Below are 21745 nucleotides of genomic sequence, written 5' to 3'. Positions count from 1 at the left end.
TACCCCATTGCAGACATTGGACTTTGTCTATGGAACTAATGCACTACAATACTGGCAACTATTTCTGCACTCTGTATCTTCCCCTTTACTCTACCTGTTGTACTTGAGTTTGTCTTTGTTGTAATTACGTGTAGCACTTCTTTGCCCTCTACATGAGCTGCGCCCCAGGTTCGTAAACTTTAATTCCCTTATAGGTGTTAGTTAACCCTTAATTTAAGTATTTATGCACTCTCTTAATTTGGACAATAGGGCGCCTTTGATTTCAATATTAAATGGTATACCCTACTGTAGAAACAGTTAAAATAAATCAACTGACAACTATGTTCCAATGAATTACCTTCACATTTATTCTATTAATTAAAATAAATGATATGTTGGTCAGGGAAATACAAAATAAAATATCAATAACCAAAAATATGGTGTTTTACTGGTGTTTCTCACACAGATATTCAAAAAAAAACAACGCTCAATAAATCAATATTTTATAGTACCTTTAAGTATTAATTACTATGTGGGCCCACACACTCACTCACACAAGCCGGCACCATTAAAAACAAAACAAGAATAACCCCACGTTGCAGGCCTGGTCGAAGCTGGAGAGCGTCGCGGCCAAATACAGTGGAAGCCGACAAGTGCACAGTGCAGAAGCTCACAAGATGGCGGGGAGTTGGCTGACCAGAGAGGACCCCATGTGGCAGAAATCTTCCTTCTCCCTCGTTGTCTCCAGGGCTCAGCTAACCGCTGCTCTCACTCTCCTCGTAATCACAAAGTCCAAACAGCGACAGTCTTTAATCCACACCTCCGAGCTGAAGGGGTAGCAGTTAGCCTTGGCTTCTTCTGTCTTCTTCTGGACTTCTTCTCTCTCTCTCCTGGACTTCGATTACCCACAATTCCCAGCTCCCGCCCCCAAACCAATCACCACACAGGAAAAATGATCTAACTCATTAACAACAAATCAAAATGCAGAACACATATTCACAGCAAAACTTATATAAATTTCTTAATAAGAAAAACTAATATGAAGTTACACAGGGCTACATACGTATATCACCAACAAGGGCAGAGTCCCTCTGGTCCTCACCTTTCACCCCACCAGCCGGTAAATACAACACATAATCCTCCGCCATTTCCGCCACCTCCAACGTGACCCCACCACTCGCCACATCTTCCCATCTCCCCCCATGTCTGCCTTCCGCAAAGATCGCTCCCTCCGCAACTCCCTTGTCAATTCTTCCCTTCCCTCCCGCACCACCCCCTCCCCGGGCACTTTCCGTTGCAACCGCAAGAAATGCAACACCTGTCCCTTCACCTCCCCCCTCGACTCCATTCAAGGTCCCAAGCAGTCGTTCCAGGTGCGACAAAGGTTCACCTGTATCTCCTCCAACCTCATCTACTGCATCCGCTGCTCTAGATGTCAGCTGATCTACATCGGTGAGACCAAGCGTAGGTTGGGCGATCGTTTCGCCGAACACCTCCGCTCAGTCCGCAATAACCTACCTGACCTCCCGGTGGCTCAGCACTTCAACTCCCCCTCCCATTCCCAATCCGACCTCTCTGTCCTGGGTCTCCTCCATTGCCAGAGTGAGCAACAGCGGAAATTGGAGGAACAGCACCTCGTATTCCGTCTGGGGTCCTTGCGTCCTTATGGCATTAACATTGAATTCTCCCAATTTGGCTAGCCCGTGCTGTCTCCTCCCCTTCCTTAACCCTCTAGCTGTCTCCTCCCACCCTCCCATCCGCCCGCCCTCGGGCTCCTCCTCCTCCTCCCCTTTTCCTTCTTTCTTTCCCCACCCCCCATCAGTCTGAAGAAGGGTTTCGGCCCGAAACGTCGCCTATTTCCTTCGCTCCATAGATGCTGCTGCACCCGCTGAGTTTCCCCAGCAATTGTGTGTACCTACGTATAGTATTGTCTGATCTGATTGAACACCCTGCAAAACAAAGCTTTTCACTGTACCCCGGTAGATATGACAATAATTCCGGTTTGGTCGTGCTCGCCGCATGCAGGCGCATGCTGGTGGGACCGGCCCTGTACGGGGATCACTCAACCTCCGCGCGGCTCCCGCTTCCAGTTTGGTCGAGCTTGCCACATGCAGGTCGCATGCTCGTGGGACAGGCCCTTAAATGCATGCACATTTTCTAGATTATAGGAGAATAAATATGCTGGCAGAGATTTATATTCTATTTCTTTATTTCAAGCATAAGTTATGGAACAAGCTTCCAGAGGAGGTAATTGAGGCAGGGACTATCCCAACATTTATGAAACCGTCAAGCAGATACATGGATGGGACATATTTGGAGGGATAGGGACCAAATGCGGGAGGTGGGACTGGTGTAGCTGGGTCATGTTGGCTGGTGTGGGCAAGTTGGGTCGGGCGGTCTGTTGCCACGCTGTGTCACTCTATGACTCTAAGAAATTCCATTTTAAGATGTAAAAACAAAGAACTGCAGAAACTGGTTTACAAATACAAAATAAGGGTACCAAAAGTTGTAGTAACTCAGTGGTTCAGGCAGCATATCTGGAGAATATGGATAGGTGACATTTTTCCGACACTTTGAATAAGGCACTTTGTGTCCTTTTTAGATACTTTAATTGATTTATTTAAGGTGGAGGGGGGGGGGGGGGGGGGGGGGAGATTTAATGGGAACCTGAGGACAAACTATTTTACACAAAGGGTGGGAGGCATATGGAACAGGTTAGCAGAGAAGTAGATGAGGCAGGTGCCATCACAACCAAAATGTCACCCATCCATAAATAGACACAAAAAGCTGGAGTAACTCAGCGGGTAAGATGGCATCTCTGTAGAAAATGTATAGATAACATTTCGGGTCAAGATCTTTCTTCAGACTTCTCCAATGTCACCTTTTCTCCACATTGCTGTCTGACCCACTGAGTTACTCCAGCTTTTTGTATCTATCCGGTTTAAACCAGCATCTGCAGTTGCTTCCTACATGTAGCCTATCCATGTTCTCCAGAGATGTAGCCTTACCCTCTGAATTACTCCAGCACTTTGTGCTTTTATTGTCATGAACTGCACTGTTTAGTTAAAGAAATCCAGCAGTGTTTCTCGGTCAGTGCACTGAACCAAACTAAGCTCGCTCTTTGCTTCCACAACAGAAGGATAATGAGTTCCACGAGGTCTGGTACGATGATCCAGAGAGCATTTCCTTGAGGACGACTTTCTTGAAGAAGTTCAAGCTGGGAGGCATTGGCATGTTGAATGCAGAGTTTGTCAGCTATAGTTCTTATCCCATTGTTGCGATGAAAACTGAAGAGATGTGGAACGCTCTCTGCCCTCCCTGAGAGAAACGCCAAGCTTACGGTCATTTCATTGTCATCAAATGTGACCATTACACTTTGCAATTAAACCTGGCTTTGAGTGAGTTAACACGGAACACACACACAATTAAAATATTAATGCAGATCTGGGGATTAGTGTTTTGTCTAAAGAAGGAATTATTATGAGTTCGTAATACTGAACTCGGAATACTGAATTCAACTAGGATTCCATGATTCCTAGTCAATACTGAACTCGTTTCTAAAGCCCTGGGGGTGGCTTAAACTGTGAGATAAATATGTCCAATAAATGAAGAAATGATTTACTGACTAATCCCTGCGATTGTCCAGTGTCAAACTAAGACACTTAGATCTGCGGAGGAAGGAACTGCAGATACTGGTTTATACCAAAGAGAGACACAAAGTGCTGGAGTAACTCAACGGGTCAATAGATAATAGGTGCAGGAGTAGGCCATTCGGCCCTTCGAGCACGAACGTCATTCAATGTGATCATGGCTGATCATCCACAATCAGTACCCCATTCCTGCCTTCTCCCCATATCCCTTGACTCTGCTATCTTTAAGAGCTCTATCTAACTTTCTTTTGAAAACATCCAGAGAACCGGTCTCCACCGCCCTCTGAATCAGAGAATTCCACAGACTCACAACTCTGTGTGAAAAAAGTATTTCCTCATCTCCGTTCTAAATGGCTTACCCCTTATTCTTAAACTATGGCCCTAGTTCTGGACTCGCCCAATATCGGGAACAGGCTTCCTGCCTCTAGCGTGTACAAACCCTTAAAAATCTTATATGTTTCAATAAGATCCCTTCTCAACCTTCTAAATTCCAGAGTATACAAGCCCAGCCGCTCCATTCTTTCAGCATATTACAGTCCCGCCATCCCAGGAATTAACATTGTAAACCTACGCTGCAATTCCTCAATAGCAAGAATGCCCTTGCTCAAATTAGGGGACCAAAACTGCACACAATGGTCCAGGTGTGGTCTCACTAGTGGGAGAGTCCAGGACTGGAGGTCATAGACTCAGAGTTAGGAAGGAGATGATGGGGGATTTCTTTAGTCAGACTGTGGTGAATCTGTGGAATTCATTGCCACAGAAGGCTGTGGTCAAGTCAGAGGATATTTTTATGGCAGAGATAGATAGATTCTTGATTAGTACGGGTGTTGGAGGTTATGGGGAGAAGGCAGGAAAGTGGGGTTAGGAGGGAGAGATAGATCAGCCACGATTGAATGGCGGAGTAGACCAGATGGGTTGAATGGCCTAATTTTACTCCCATTCCTTATGACCTCTGATAACTTGGCATCTTCAATGCCCTTTCGCAGCCAACTCCACCAACAGGGCCCTGTACAACTGCAGAAGGACATATTTGCTCCTATACTCAACTCCTCTTGTTATGAAGGCCAACATGCCTTTCGCTTTCTTCACTGCCTGTTATACCTGCATGCTTACTTTCAGTGACTGATGAGCAAGGACCCCCAGACCCCATTGTACTTCCCCTTTTCCCAACTTGACACCATTTAGACAATAATCTGACTTCCTCTTTTTCTACCAAAGTGGATAAACACACATTTATCCACAAAATACTGCATCTGCTATGCACCCAACCTGTCCAAGTCCTAATTTTTCCCACTAATCTCCTATGTGGGACCTTATCAAATGTTTTCTGAAAGTCCAGGTACATTACATCCACTGGCTCTCCCTTGTCCATTTTCCTAGTTACATCCTCAAAAAATTCCAGAAGATTGGTCAAGCATGATTTCCCCTTCATAAATCTATGCTGACTTGGACCGATCCTGTTACTGCTATCCAATGTGTCTCTATTTCATATTTTATGATTAACTCCAGCATCTACCCCACCACCGAAGTCTATAATTTCATGTTTTCTCTCTCCCGCCTTTCTTAAAATGTGGGATAATATTAGCTACCCTCCAATTCACAGCATCCTGAATCTATAGAACATTGGAAAATGATCACCAATGCACCCACAATTTCTCAAGCCACTTCCTGAAGTACCCTGGAATGCAGCACTCTGGATAATATGGATAGGTGATATTCCAAGTTGGACCCTTCACTAGTTTGAAAACTAAACTCCAACAAATTCAATTTTAAAGTGGGGATTAACAAATTCCTGATTGGTAAGCGTGTCAGGGGTAAAATAGAGTATGCAGGAGAATGGGGTTGAGAGGGAACGATAGAATGGCAGAGTAGACTTGATCGGCCAAATGGCCTAATTCTGATTCTATGACATGAACTTATGGCCAGCTCAGTCAGCAACTGTGAGAACAGAAACAGAGTCATATCCCCCCCCCCCCCCCCCCCCTTTCCCTTCTGTCCCAATTAAGAATAAAGGGTAGGCCATTTAGGCATGAGATGAGGAAATACTTTTTCACGGAGAGAGTTGTGAATCTGGAATTCTCTGCCACAGAAGGCAGTGGAGGCCAACACACTGGATGTTTTCAAGAGAGAGTTGGATTTAGCTCTTTGGGTTAAATAAATCAAGGGATATGGGGGAAAAGCAGGAGCAGGGTGTTAATACTGGCTAAATTGGAGCAGTTGTGGCATTACAATGGAGAAAGGGCTTATGTGCTGCTAGGCCATTTTGGTCAAGTTAAATGTGCCTCTGCAGAACTGTGACAAGCTGATCAATGGTGCCAGCATGTCCGTGTCCCAGATAAGTGCTGCAGAGAAGAGACATCTGCAGAATTCTTACAATGAGGTGGAAATACATAAAACTGATTGGGTCAATGCAAACTTAGTGTACATAGTATATATAATGTTGTGAGATGGTTAATCTGTTAATTGCCAATAGGTTGAAATGTTGAGCCTTGGAGGAATTGTTTGAATCCCAGGCCACTCCAGTGGTTACTCCAGTACTGTGAAACGTCACCTATCCATGTTCTCCAGAGTCTGGGGCAGAACACCTGAATTGCATCTAAATTATGGGATTTAGAAATACATTTATAAATTTTGGATTTGGTCTCAAAATTGGGTGGCGATGAATTGGGGAGACTTAAAATTTGTTAATTTGGAATAGACTTGTGGAATCTGGCTAAGGACTAATTGAAATTTGATTATTAATTGACATTGTTTTTATCTTGTCCTCAGAAAGGCAGACAAAGATGGAAAAGATTGTTCAAAGGGCTCCAACAAGGATGGAACTTGAAAAGATCTGGTAATATGGAATTACTGAGGGAATATGAGAGTAATTAGAATTGAAAGTGAAAAATTGCAATACAATTGGAACTTAAAATAAAATGTGATTGGAATATGATTGGATATGGTCAAAAGAGGAACTGTGAGCAACAGGGCTTCTCTTTGAGAGACCAGATTAAGACAGTATCCAGTGGTTGGGAATTATAAGAACAAGAACCCCTAGATAACTAAGGCAATAACATAAAAGACAACGAAGCCATTCGAATAAAAGCGAGAACCCCTAGACAGAGAACGAAGCCAACTTAGTAAAAGTAAAAATAACATAATAGAAACTAACGTAATAAGAGTTAATAGAATAGGGAATCGGCATGGTGGAGAGTTAGCATAGAACTAGTTAACATTAGTAGAGAGTACATAAATAAGGGAAAACGAAGGACAGACTTGGTTAACTGCAGGGGGGAAACTTTCACCCCTTGATGGTAAAGAGGCTTATATTATCAAGGTGGAAATAAATTGTCCCCGGATTTGGCATTTTTAATTGGACTTAGGATGAAATTAACAGTAAAATAAATTGATTGTTTAAATTTGAACAGTTGGGATTCCACAGGAATTGGAAGGGAATTGTATTATCGGCTACACTGCTGTGGAATGAAGAAGATGAAATGGGCAGAAGAATTGAAATTCAAAGCAGTAAATTGAAGGCTGAGACTGAATTTGGTTAAATTGGAACATTTATTATGGTTTGCTTCAAATTAAAGTTACGCCTTTAGGGAAATCTCGACTGAACTTAGCTGAAATGTATATGTTTTCCTGTCACCAGACATACATAGTAACATCATGTGGAGAAGCAGGAGATTCCATGTCGATCTGACATTACTTACAAAATTCTTAAGTGGTTGGACGCGCTAGATGCAGGAAGATTGTTCCCAATGTTGGGGAAGTCCAGAACAAGGGGTCACAGTTTAAGGATAAGGGGGAAATCTTTTAGGACCGAGATGAGGAAAACATTTTTCACACAGAGAGTGGTGAATCTCTGGAATTCTCTGCCACAGAAGGTAGTTGAGGCCAGTTCATTGGCTATATTTAAGAGTGAGTTAGATGTGGCCCTTGTGGCTAAAGGGATCAGGGGGTATGGAGAGAAGGCAGGTACAGGATACTGAGTTGGATAATCACCCATGATCATATTGAATGGCGATGCAGGCTCGAAGGGCCGAATGGCATACTCCTGCACCTATTTTCTATGTTTCTATGATCCTAAAATAATGGATAGTAGGTTTGGGAACAGAGAGAAATATAGATAATAGAATTGGGTTAGGTTCAATGGGAACAGTGAGTGTGTGGGAAAGCATGAGTTCATAATGGTAACTTGCTTTGTCCCAAGTTTCTTGAGGTTTTTCTAGGGTTTAGTTTTGACTGGAAGGTGATGGGCAGGAACATGGATGGAGGGAATTTGCGCCCACGAAAACTCGGGAGGTGAAGACTCCTCAGACAGGACTTGTAAAGTCATGCCCATGCAAACATAGAAACATAGAAACATAGGACACTTTACTCGGGACACTTTACACGATTCTGAGAAGATACAACATCATCTTGTGTTACTGATGGATGGGAAATGTGCAGCACACAGATGTATGTCTGGTTAGCTCATTACTAAGTCACTTTAGTTATCATTTATGAGGGGTTATCATAATGATAAAAGGAAGGAATGTTAATCCTGGCTAAATTGAACCAGTCAGGACTTCAAAATGGGGTTAAGTTTCAGGGTTTGCTGGGAGATTTGGTTAAATTGGGATTACTCTATGCAGAGCTGGGGCAGGCTGTGAGAGGTGCCAGAGAGTCTGGAGCTTAGATATAATTTGCAAGCAAAGAATAGGAAGCCTTGCAAGCCTTGTCAATCTGATACTAAATGCATAGAATGGATTGGGTAGCTGCAAACCAGACCTACACTTTGTAAATAGCTGGTAAATAATGTTGCAGAATCTGACTCTGATGAATGTTTATTGGATGGGGTGTTAACCCTTGTCTGACAGTTCTGGTAATCAGGATAAATGTTGTTAATTTGACTTCATCTCGAAGTCTGTTGTGAATACAATGTATTGAACTGTTATATCATTGCGTTAGAGAAATGTCTGTTATGTATGGGGTTAATCGATATTTGTAATTGGGTGATTAAGAGACAACACCTGTGTGGTTCAGTCCTCAGGTTCGTGGGGCATATAAAAGGCCGTGATCATGTGGCTCAGGGTCGATCTACAAGAGGAACGCTCGGGACCGCGTACCCTTCTGGAGTGTCTCTGTCTGTGCGAGGCCTAGAGGGCTTGAACAGATAGACACAGGATCAAACCCTCGGTGGGGATAGGTACAGTGTGTGATCTGTGATGAAGTTTGGTTATTCAAGTGCTTGATTCAGTGTTTTCGCTGAAACTAGACTGGGGGGGGGGGGGGGGAATAGCTTAGAAACGAGCAATTATCATGATTAGCCACTGACCATGGAAGAGACCTAGGATAGAAAGGTCTGCAGGAATGGGAGGGAGAATTAAAGCGTCCAGCAACCAGAAGATCAGGTAGGTTCAGGCAGACTGTGCGAAGATGTTCAGTGAAACGATCGCCCAGTCTACGTTTGGTCTCGTTAATGTATTAGTGTCCACATCTGGAACAACGGATACAGTAAATGAGATCAGAGGAGGTGCAAGTGAATCTTTGCCTAACCTGAAAGGACTGTTGTAGTCCCTGGACAGAGTCGAGGGAGGAGGTATAGCGACAGGTGTTGCATCTCCTGCAGCTGCAGGGGAAGGTTCCTTGGGAGGGGATGGTTTGGGTGGGAAGGGATGAGTTATATTGTTTTTATTCAGTGGATAATAATTCCTTCTTTAGACAAAGCACTTTTAAAAACCCATTCTCATTCAGTAGACCCAACATTTTTAAACAATGTGGACTAAGCATGATATTCACCTCCAGAAAAAAAGTAGGCCGGAGCAAAAATGCTGGAAAACTCAGCGTGTGAGGCAGCATTTATGGAGCGTAGGAAATAGGCAACTTTTATGGCCGAAACTTTCTTCAGACTCATTGTTCAACCTCAAGCCTCCAACCTCATCGTTCCCCTGCCCCGCACGGCCCGATTTTACCTTCTCCCCAAAATCCACAAACCTGACTGCCCTGGCAGACCCATTGTTTCTGCCTGTTATTTATTACAAAATCATACACTGTAGTGGCGCCTGCTGGTGCTCGCAAGTAGTCAAACCCTACGGTCGGGTGCCTCGGGCATGTGACACTGGGAGGGGTTGCGTTTACGCGCGCTTTCAGTCACTCTAGACCACCATTGTGTCTGGATCCGTTTTTGTTGGTTGTATGGGACTCATCATTAGTTTAAACGTTTTTGAATAAAACCCAATTTAAACGATCGACTCTCGTCTCTATCCGCCAAATTGGTGACCCCGACGAGTCCATCCGAAGTTGGACGAAGAGATGCAGGACAATTATTTTCCCGCCGGCGCTTCCAGGGCCCATCAGAGTGTTATCAGCTTGAAGCTGCCCGAGTTTTAGGCCGATCGACCTCAGTTGTGGTTCGCCCATATTGAGGCGCAATTTCATCAGCATCACATCGTGGCAGATGAGACAAGATACTTCCACGTGGTAGGAGCCCTGCCGCAAGAGTTCGCCTCCCGCCTACTGCCTTACCTTCGGGATCCACCCGCAGCCGCCAAGTATGGGGGCCTCAAGGCCCTGCTGTTGCACACCTTCGGGCTCAGCCAACGGGACCGTGCCGCCCGCCTCCTGCACATGGAAAGCTTGAGTGTCCGACGGCCGTCCGCCCTGATGGCCAGGATGCTCGCGCTCATGGATGGCCGCTGCCCGTGCCTTTTGTTCGAGCAGGCGTTTCTGGAACAGATGCCCGATGATGTCCGTCTGATGCTCGCTGGCGCGGACTTCAACAATCCCCAGCAGCTCGCAGAATGGGCTGATGAGCTCTGGATGACCAGGCATCAGGATCTCTGCGCCATTGACCGCGTGCACACACCAGCATGCCCTTCGCCTCGGCGGCTCCGCGAGGAAGGCACGACTTCAGCTTCCACTGAAGAGACCCTGCAGTGTCCCGAGATTCGCGGTAGGCACCGTTGGTGCTACTACCAATTCTGCTATGGCGTGGAGGCTCCATGCTGCCGCCCTCCCTGCACGTTTCAGGGAAATGCCGCTGCCGATCGTCCGTAGAGGCGATCGCGATCGGCCAAAATGACCGCCGCTTCGTCAGCGACCGCCATTCGGGCCGCTTTTTCCTGATGGACTCTGGTGCGATTGCCAGCATACTACCCCGCGACACTCGTGCTGGTAAGAAGGGCCCTGTCCTCTCAGCCGTTAACAGGAGTGTACGTACGCGGACTCTTACCCTCACGTTCGACTCCCACCCATACAAATGGAAATTTATCGTTGCTAACGTGGCCCATCCGCTCTTGAAAGCCGATTTCCGACGGGCTTTCTCTCTTGTCATTGATTTTCGGGGCGGTCGCATTATTCCACGGTCGGACATCGGCCCCGCTGTGCCGCACAGCCCGCCCCCGCCTGTTCCACAGCTGGATGCAGTCGCCGGGGTCGAAGGTCCGTACGCTGCCTGCTCACCCATTTTCCCGAGCTCCTTACGCCCCGTTTCAGCAGGGCGGCTCTCCGGCACGGGGTCGTGCACCACATCCCCACCGAGGACCCCCCCAGCGCATGCCCGATTAGCCGCTTCCTGCTGGACAAGCTGCACATCGCCCGGGACGAATTCCAGCTGATGGAGGACATGGGCATTGTCCGGCGGTCTGACAGCCCGTGGGCCTCCCCGTTACATATGGTTCCCAAAACATCTGGGGGGTGTAGACCATGCGGTGATTGCAGGCGCCTCAATGCGGTAACCACGGTGGACTGTTACCCAGTGCCCCATATCCAGGATTTCTCTGCGCATCTCGAGGACGTTGGGTTTTTCTCCAAGGTAGACCTATTCCGGGGTTATAACCAAATCCCCGTCCACCCTGATGACGTTCCCAAAACATCCACGGCCTGAAGAGCGGCGCGCAGGCGTTTCAATGGCACATGAACCAGGTCGGACAGGGCCTGCCTTTCATTTTCATTTACCTAGATGAGATTCTGGTCACCAGCCTTTCCCAGGCATAGCACGTCGCCCACCTCCGTCTTTTGTTTCAGTGGCTCCGCAAACAGGGCCTGGTAATTAACTCCGCGAAGTGTCAGTTTGGCCAGAGTTCCATTTCGTTCCTGGGGCACCGGGTTACCCCGCAGGGTGCTACCCCGCTCCCTGTGAAAGTGGAGACATCCGGCAGTTTCCCCGACCGCTAACAGTCAAGGGGTTATAGTATTGTGTTCAAGAAGGAACTGCAGATGCTGAAAGATCGAATGTACACAAAAATGCTGGAGAAACTCAGCGGGTGCAGCAGCATCTATGGAGCGAAGGAAATAGGCGACGTTTCGGGCCGAAACCCTTCTTCAGACTGATGACAGTCTGAACAAGGGGTTCATCAGCATCGTGGATTTTTATCACCATTTCTTGCTGGCAGCTGTTGCCGTCATGCGCTCCCTGTTCTGGTGCCTAGTGGGCAAACCGTGGAACCTTGTGTGGTCTGCAGAGGCGGACACAGCGTTTGAAGCTGATGCCACCATGCTGGTGCACCCACGCGCATCCGCCCCCACAGCGCTGACCGTTGACGCCTCGGATGCTGCTTTCGGTGCAGTTCTGGAGCAGTTTGTCGACAACCGCAGGCAGCCATTAGCATTTTTCAGCCGGCAGCTGCGGGCTCCAGAGTGCAAATACAGCGCTTTTGACCGAGAGCTCCTGGCACTTTACCTGGCCGTCAGGCATTTTAGGCTTTTCCTCAATGGCCGCACGTTCACCGCGTTCACGGACCACAAACCCCTTACTTTCGCCCTCAATAAGATCGCGGATCCGTGGTTCGCCCGACAGCAACGGCACCTTGCCTACGTCTCTGAATTCACATCAGATATCTGTCACATAGCTGGGAAGTTTAACGCCGTGGCCGACGCCTTGTCCCGCCATTCCCTCTGTTTCAGCACTGGACCACGGCGTCAACTACGGCGAGCTGGCAGTAGCTCAACAGGCTGATGCCAGAATGGCAGACTACTGCACTGCCGGCACTTGCCTTCGGCTAGCCGAAATTCCTTGTGGCACGGCAGTTGTCATGGTGCTGTGCAACATCTCCAAAGGATGCGCCCGCCCTTTCATCCCTGTCAGTTGGAGACGGCAGGTTTTCGACGTGGTCCATGATTTAGCCCACTTGTCCATACGTGCGTTCGTCTGGCATGGACTCCATAAGCAGGTGGCTGCCTAGGCCCACACCTGCATTCCGTGCCAGACCTCCAAGGTCCAGCGACATGTACGGCCCCCGGTGCAGGTTTTTGCTATCCCTGAGGGCAGGTTCCTGCACGTGCATGTGGACCTCGTTGGTCCCTTGCCACATTCTCAAGGTGCCATGTACCTGCTCACCATCGTGGGCCATTTCACGAGGTGGCCAGAGGTGATTCCAGTTTCGGATTTTTCCGCCGAGGCTTGCGCCCAGGCTATGGCGGCTCACTGGATCGCCCGGTTCAGGGTGCCATTCGACATCACCATGGACAATTGGGGCCCAGTTCACCTCTACCTTGTGATCGGCCCTGGCACAGCGCTATGGCGCCCGGCTGCATCAGACGACCGCCTATCACCCGCAGGCTAATGGGCTGGTTGAAACGTTCCACCGGCACCTTAAGTTGGCCCTGAAGGCCCAGCTTATGGGTCCGGACTTAGTGGACCAGCTGCCCTGGGTCCTCCTGGGTATCAGTACCACACCTAAGGAGGATTTGGCTGCTTCCTCGGTGCCTGGGGATTTCCTGCCTACCGCCCGAGGTCAGGAGGTTTCTGCCCCGGTATTGCTGGCTGACATTCGTGAACGGATGCGCACGTTGGCTCCCGTTCCCACTTCCAGGCATGGGTTGTCCATGGTGCATGTGCCCGCGGTGTTACAACAGTGTGCCTATGTTTACATCCACAGGGACGCTCACCGCTCGCCACTGCAGCGGGTCTATGAAGGGCCTTTTCGGGTGCTGCGGGCCGGAGTTGCCACATTCACGTTGGATGAGGGTGGCCGGCAGGAGTTCTTCTCTGTCGGCCGTCTCAAGCCCGCCCATGTGGATGGGGACAAGCTGGTGGTCATTGCTCCACCGCGATGTAGGGGTCGTCCCCCGGCCGTTCCGCCCGTGCTGAGCACATCTGTTTCCGGCTTTGTTCCGCCGGCCCCCATTGTAACGACCGTCCTTCTTTCGCGGCCCTCGCGTCCTACCGGCCCTGTTTTGCCGGCCCCTACTGTTACGCCGGCCCCGCTTGCGAGAACCAGGCTTTCCGGATAAATCATCCGGGTCCCTGCTTGGTTCCGTACCTCGGGTTCTGGGGGGGGGCATGTAGCGGCACCTGCTGGTGGTCGCAGGTAGTCGAACCCTGCGGTTGGGTGCCTCGGGCATGTGACACTGGGAGGGGTTGCGTTTTTGCGTGCTTTCTGGGTAATGCCCCTTCAGTCACTCTAGACCACCATTGTGGCTGGATCCGTTTTTGTTGGTTGTATGAGACACATCGTTAGTTTTCGAATAAATTTAAACGATCGACTCGTCTCTATCCACCAAAACACGACAAAAGTAGTCGGGGGGGGGGGGGGGGGGGGGGGGGGGGGGTGTCCAGGTGGCTGGGTAGGCCTCCGGCGGGGTCCAGGGGCAGCGCCCCCTGAAGCTCCTGCGTTTTCAGTAAATTGAAAGTGATTCCCAAGCTTTCTGCTGCTAATATACATAACAGAAGCTTAAGGTTTAGTCAGTAAATCACTTGTTTATTGCCCAGTGTCCCAAACCCCATTGGACCACTCAAGGTTGGGGCGTTCCCTAATGGGGCAGGACTTCAGCTTGATTGGGCAGAGCGACTGTCACTTCGAGGTGGTGCAGGGCTTGGATTGGGCCAAGTGTTTGAGCCCACCTCTAGGCGGGGACTGGTTCGGTTCCTTCCCCGGGACCTGAAGAACAAAGATCTACCAAAGAGCTCCGCTATTGGATCTTTGGTCTGTACCCTCGTGGTTTGCACCATGGGTGCAGTCCTATGCATCGTCCCTAACCAGCCGCCGCTGTGTCGTCCTCGTCCGTTCCCGAATGTGCCCTCCTGATAGTGGTTGGATCCCATTTTCAGCTCAGCCAACGTCGGTCACATTATCCGGACTGGCTGTTGGGGGTTCAGGAGCTGATGTGAGGCATCGGCGATGCTCTGGAAACCTAGTTGGCTGCCGTCGAGCAATGGGTATCGAGGAGGCAGTGCCCGACCCGGGGAGTAGAGGTGTCAGTTCTTCCAGCGGAGAGGCACCAGCTGCCGCGGGCCGCTCACCAGTCGGGCGCTGACTCCTCAACCCCGCTGCTCGCCAGCGGCTGATTAGGATTCCAGAGCATCACCGATGCCTCACATCAAGCTCCTGAACCCCCGCCGCCTGTCCAAATAATGTGACCGACATTGGCTGAGCTGAAGATGGGATCAAAAAGGCTGGTGCCCCCTCTCGCTCGCTGGTACACTCTGCTCTCCCCTGCTACCAGGCACCCCATTCGTTTATTTAATTCTCGAATGACCTTTGAAAAGTCCCATGATTCCTTGCGTTTTTCAGAATACCGAACTCGCTTCTAAAGCCCTGGGGGCGGCTGAAAGTGGGAGATAAATATGTCCAATAAATGAAGAAGTGATTTACTGACTAATCCCTGGGTTTGTCCAGTGTCAAACTAAAACACTTAGATCTGCGGAGCAAGGAACTGCAGATACTGGTTTATACCAAAGATAGACACAAAGTGCTCAACGGGTCAATAGACTATAGCTGCAGGAGTAGGCTATTCGACCCTTCGAGCAAGCACCGCCATTCAATGTGATCATGGCTGATTATCCACAATCAGTATGCCGTTCCTGTCTTCTCCCCATATCCCTTGACTCCGCTATCTTTAAGAGCTCTATCTAACTCTCGAAACTGGTCACCGCCCTCTGAGGCAGAGAATTCCACAGACTGACAACACTGTGTGAAAAAGTGTTTCCCCATCTCTGTTCTAAATGGCTTACCCCTTATTCTTAAACTGTGGACCCTGGTTCTGGACTCCCCCAACATCGGGAACATGTTTCCTGCCTCTAGCGTGTCCAAATCCTTAATAATCTTATACATTTCAATAAGATCCCCTCTTATCCTTCTAAATTCCAGAGTATACAAGCCCAGCCACTCTATTCTATCAACATATGACAGTCCCGCCATCCCTGCAAATTAACCTTGTGAACCTACATATGTTGATAGAATGGAGTGGCTGGGCTTGTATACTCTGGAATTTAGAAGGATAAGAGGGGATCTTATTGAATCCCTCAATAGCAAGAATGTCCTTCCACAAATTTGGAGACCAAAACTGCATACAATACTCCAGGTGTGGTCTCACTCGGGCCCTGTACAACTGCAGAAGGACCTCTTTGCTCCTATACTGAACTCCTCTTGTTCTGAAGGCCAACATGCCATTCGCTTTCTTCACTGACTGCTATACCTGCATGCTTACTTTCAGTGACTGATGAATAAGGACTCCCAGATCCCGTTGTACTTCCCCTTTCCCCGACTTGACATCATTTAGAAAATAATCTGCCTTCCTGTTTTTGCCACCAAAGTGAATAACCTCACATTTATCCACATTACACTGCATCTGCTATGCATCTGCCCACTCACCGAACCTGTCCAAGTCACTCTGCCTCCTCATAGCATCCTCCTCACAGTTCTCACTGCCATCCAGCTTTGTGTCATGTGCAAATCTGCGAATGTTACTTTTAATCCCTTCATCTAAATCATTAATAAATATTGTAAATAGCTGCAGCCCTAACACCGAGCCTTGTGGTACGCCACTAGTCACTGCCTGCCATTCTGAAAGGGACCCGTTAATCCCTTCACTTTGTTTCCTGTCTGCCAACCAATTTTCTATCCATGTCAGCACCCTACCCCTAATACCATGTGCTCTAATTTTGCCCTCTAATCTCCTATGTGGGACTTCATCAAATGCTTTCTGAAAGTACATGTACACTACATCCACTGGCTCTCCCTTGTTCATTTTCCCAGTTACCCACCCTCAACAAATTCCAGAAGATTAGTTAAGCATGATTTCCCCCTCGTAAATCCATGCTGACTCGGACCGATCCTGCTACTGCTATTCAAATGTGCCGCTATTTCATCTTCTATAATTGACTCCAGCATCCTCCCACCACCGATGTCAGGCTAACTGGTGTATAATTTCCTGTTTTCACTCTCCCACCTTTCTTAAAAAGTGGGATAACATTAGCTACCCTCCAATCCACAGGAACTGATCCTGAATCTAAAGAACATTGGAAACTGATCAGCAACGCGTCCACAATTTTTAGAGCCACTTCCTTAAGTACCCTGGGATGCAGCACTCTGGAGAATATGGATAGGTGAAGTTTCTGGTTGGACCCTTCCCAAGTCTGAAAACTAAACTCCAACTCAAATTCATTTTTAAAGCGGGGATTAACTGATTCTTAATTAGTACGCGTGTCGGTGGTCAAATAGAGCAGGCAGGAGAATGGGGTTGAGAGGGAAAGATAGAATGGCAGAGTAGACTCGATCGGCTGAATGGCCTAATTCTGCTCCTATGACATGAACTTATGGTCAACGCAGGGCAGCAACTGTGGGAAGAAAAACAGAGTTATATTTTCCCCCCTTTTACTTTTGTCCCAACTAAGAATAAAGGGTAGGGCATTTAGGACTGAGATGAGGAAATACGTTTTCACCCAGAGAGTTGTGAATCTGTGGAATTCGCTGCCACAGAAGGCTCTGGAGGCCAATTCACTGGATGTTTTCAAGAGAGGGTTAGATTTAGCTCTTAAAGCTCTTAAGGGTTAAAGGAATCAAGGGATAGGGAAAAAGCAGGAACAGGATACTGATTTTAGATGATCAGCCATGATCTTATTGAATGGCGGTGCTGGCTCAAAGGTTTGAATGGCCTACTTCTGCCATTTCTATTTTCTAACTGGATGTCCACTCATTTCTCACACTGTCGTGCTCCTTTCACCTTCCCCAGTCCCCTTCCACATATATACCTTTCTCTGTCTTCACATTACGTGCTTCTCCTTCCACCCCCCACTACAATCAGTCTGAAGATGGGTACCAAACCGAAACGCCACCGATCCATTTTCTCCAGAGATGCAGCCTGACCCGCTGAGTTACTCCAGCACTCTGTGAAACATCATCTATCCATGTTCTCCCCAGATACTGCCTGACCCGCTGAGTTACTCCAGTACTGTGAAACGTCACCTATCCATGTTCTCCAGAGATGCTGCCTGACCCATTGAGTTACTCCAGCACTCTGTGTCCCTTTCCAGAGTAAATGCTTCAGATCAGAAACACTTCATCAGAACAGAGTTTTTAAATCATTATCTCTTTTATTTCAGATTGCTATCTTTGAATCTGATTAGCTTGAGAACTTAAACACTGACAGAAATTCTGCCCAGCTGCAGGGAGAGGTCAAGCAGGCCAGGACATTGGTGGGGTTTATTATTCGGCATGAACAGGTTGGGCCGAAGGTATCTCTCTACATCATCGTCTATATTTCTCGTTTCCCTTTCTTGTGACTTTGCCTGAAGAAGGGTCTCGACCTGAAACGTCATCCATTCCTTCTCTTCAGAGATGCTGCCTGTCCCGCTGAGTTACTCCAGCATTTTGTGTCTATCATTGGTTTAAGCTAGCACCTGCAGTTCCTTCCCACACAATTTCTTCCCAGCTGTTATCAGGCAACTGAACCACCCTATCACCAACTGTAGCATGATCCTAACCTCCCATCTATGTCATTGGAGACATTTGAAATAACTTTAATTGGACTTTATCTTGCACTAATCATTGTACCCATTATCTTGTGTGTGTATAATGTGAACTGGTTGATTGTAATCATGTGTAGTCTTTTCACTGACTGGGTAGCATGAAACAAACAGCTTTGCACTGTTCCTCCGTACACATGACAATAATAAACTAAACTAAACTAAAGTTAAATAAAAGATAGAAACCAAAAGCAGGGGTAACTCAGCGGGACAGACAGCATCTCTGGAGAGAAGGAATTGGTAACTTTTCAGGTCGAGACCCTTCTACAGACTGGTTAGGGACAAGGGAAACAACAAATATATTCGATGATGTCGAGAGATAAAGAATAATGAATGAAAGATATGCAAAAAAATAACGATGATAAAAGAAACAGGCCTTTTTTACCTCTTTGTTATGGGTGAACACTAGAAATGTTGCTGCTTGGGTGGGGGAGGGATAGAGAGAGGGAATGCCAGGTCTACTTGAAGTGAGAGAAATCAATTTTTATACCTCTGGGCTGTAAGCTACTCAAACGAAATATGAGGTGCTGTTCCTCCAATTTGTGTGTAGCCTCACTCTGACAATGGAGGAGACTGAGAACAGAAAGATAAGAATGGGAAGGAGAATTAAAGTGTCCAGCAACCGGGAGATCAAATGGGTTCACGCGAGCTGAGCGAAGGTGTTCAGCAAAACGATCGCCCAGTCTGCGTTCGGTCTCGCCAATGTATAAGAGTCCAGATCTTGAACAATGGATGCAGTAGATGAGGTCAGAGGAGGTGCACGTGAAGCTCTGCCTAACCTGAAAGGACTGTCAGGGTCTCTGGACAGAGTCGAGGGAGGAGGTATAGTGACAGGTGTTGCATCTTCTACATTTTCAGGGAAAGGTACCTGGGGAGCGGGGAGTTTGGTTGGGAAGGGATGAGTTATGTAGTTATATTGTTTTTATTCAGTGTTCAATGAGGATTTTTGAAAGGTCATTCGAGAATTAAAAAAAGCGAATGGGGTGCCTGGTAGAGGGGGAGTGCGCAGTGTAATAGCGAGAGAGAGGGGGCAGATGCGAATGGGAGACTGGGGGAGGGAGACTGGACCGGTGGGGTAGAGAGAAAGGGGGTGAAAGAAGTGCGTCGGGAGATAAGAGAGGAAGGTTTCAGTTAGACAAACAACCACTGGTAAATCCATGGCTCGATGCTTATAGGAGAGTCGAGAAAATGTCCTCAATCGAGAGAATGCAATTTCAGAACTCCCTCGTCTCAACCGCGCTGGAGATTTCCACGGGCGGAAGGAACAAATGACCTAAAGTTTGCGTTGAGTTAACTAAGCGTTCTTACCGTCCTCGTCGTACACCGGTGTTTTGTGAGAGTGGTTGGATCCTATCTTTGTGGATGATCAGCCATGATCACATTGAATGGATCAACCCTGATCACACATCCTATCTAGCGGCCGGCTAGGATTCCAGAGCATTGCCGATGTCTCACATCAGCTCCTGATCCCCCGTCGCCTGTCCGGATAATGTGACCGACGTTGGCTGAGCTGAAGATGGGATCCAACCACTCTCAGGATGGGACACTCGGGAGCGGATGAGGACGGCCCAGCGTCGGCTGTCTACGGACGAGACGCAGCTCTGCACCCATGCGGCGGCACACACCCCTCCCCCCCCCCCCCACCCCCACCCCCTCCCCCCCCCCCCACCCCCACCCCCTCCCCCCCCCCCACCCCCACCCCCTCCCCCCCCCCCACCCCCACCCCCTCCCCCCCCCCCACCCCCTCCCCCCCCCCCCCCCTCCCCCCCCCCCCCCCCTCCCCCCCCCCCCCCCCCTCACCCCCCCCCCCCCTCCCCCCCCCCCCCCCCCCTCCCCCCCACCCCCTCCCACACACACCTCCCACACACACACCCCTCCCACACACACACCCCTCCCCCCCACACCCCTCCCACACACCCCCCCCCCCCCCCACACCCACTCCCACACCACCCCCTCCCACACCCACCCCCTCCCACAAACATACCCCTCACACACACACACCCCTCCCTCACATCCCCCACCCTCCCCCCCCCCACAGCCCACCACCCCACACCACTCCCCCTACGCCCCTCCCCTCCACACAGCCACCTCTCCCAAACAAACCCCCTCCTACGCACACCCCCCTCCCACACACACCTCCCTCCCACACACCTGTCACAACCCTCCCCCTGCCCTCATGGGTTCCTATATGTTTATTTGCACTTCACTTGGGAGACCGCTTTTCGGGGCTACTGCAGCGGCGACTTCTCCCGCCCGGGTTGCGGGGTTGAAGAGCACCTGGAGCGGGGCCTTACATCACTGCCCCGCGCGGCTTGGAATGGCTGCGGGACTTTGCGAGCGCCCGCCGGGGGCTCCAACAACAAGACCCGGAGCACGGCCTTGCATCACCCGGCGTGGCTTTAATGGCCGCGGGACAATTACCATCGCCCGCCGGGGGCTTTGACTTTGACTCTGACATCGGGGGGGGGGGGGGGGAGTGCAGGGGAGAGATAGGTTTTTTTGCAACGAGGTCCAAATGACAAATAAATAGTATTGTATTGTATTGTATTGTATTGTATTATATTGTATTGCATATTATCTATATAATTAAAACTCTCATCTTGACCACATCCTGTTTTCACTGCATATTGATTTTAGATAAAAACGCTACCACTTACGCCTGTGATTTTTGGCCATCTTACTCAGAGTCCCCCTCCGCTGCGCAGGACAAGAGGATTTTTCCCATCAGTGAAAAATAAAAGACTTATCAATGTTTTTAAAATGTTGAGTTTCTCTCTCCTGTCAATCATGCCATGAAGGCCACGACCCTTCCGGTGGGAGGGGGGAGGGACAATAAAACCCGGATGTGTGGACGTTTCTCAGTCTCTGCAAGGTGGGGGAGGGAGAGGTCACTGAGCTGAGGTCAGTCTGAGCTGTGAATAACATTCAGCAAATGTCTACTAAACTGTGAGTGTGGTTTTACTGACATGTGAGTGCCTTTAATGTGGTTTGAAAATTAAGTTTGAAAATGAAAATGTGCTTTGAAAATGAAGTTTGAAAATGAAAATGTGGTTGGCTTGAAAATGTGGTTGGTTTGAAAAGCAAGCAAAATGTGGTTGAATTGAAAAGCAAGCAAAATGTGGTTTGTTTCAAAAGCAAGCAAGCAAGGCGTGGTTGGTTTGAAAAGCAAGAAAGCAAGAAAGGCCGGGTTGGTTTGAAAAACAAGCAAGGCGTGGTTGGTTTGAAAAGCAAGCAAGCAAGGCGTGGTTGGTTTGGAAAGCAAGCAAGGCGTGGTTGGTTTCAAAAGCAAGCTTGAAAATCTATGTAATTAAAAGTCTAAACTTGACCACTTCCTGTTTGCACTGTATATTGATTTTAGAAAAAACGCTACCACTTGCTTGCTTTTCAAACCAACCACGCT

The sequence above is a fragment of the Amblyraja radiata genome, chromosome 10, assembly GCF_010909765.2.
Source record: "Amblyraja radiata isolate CabotCenter1 chromosome 10, sAmbRad1.1.pri, whole genome shotgun sequence".
Taxonomy (NCBI): Eukaryota; Metazoa; Chordata; class Chondrichthyes; order Rajiformes; family Rajidae; genus Amblyraja; species Amblyraja radiata.
This window is presented reverse-complemented; position numbering follows the sequence as displayed.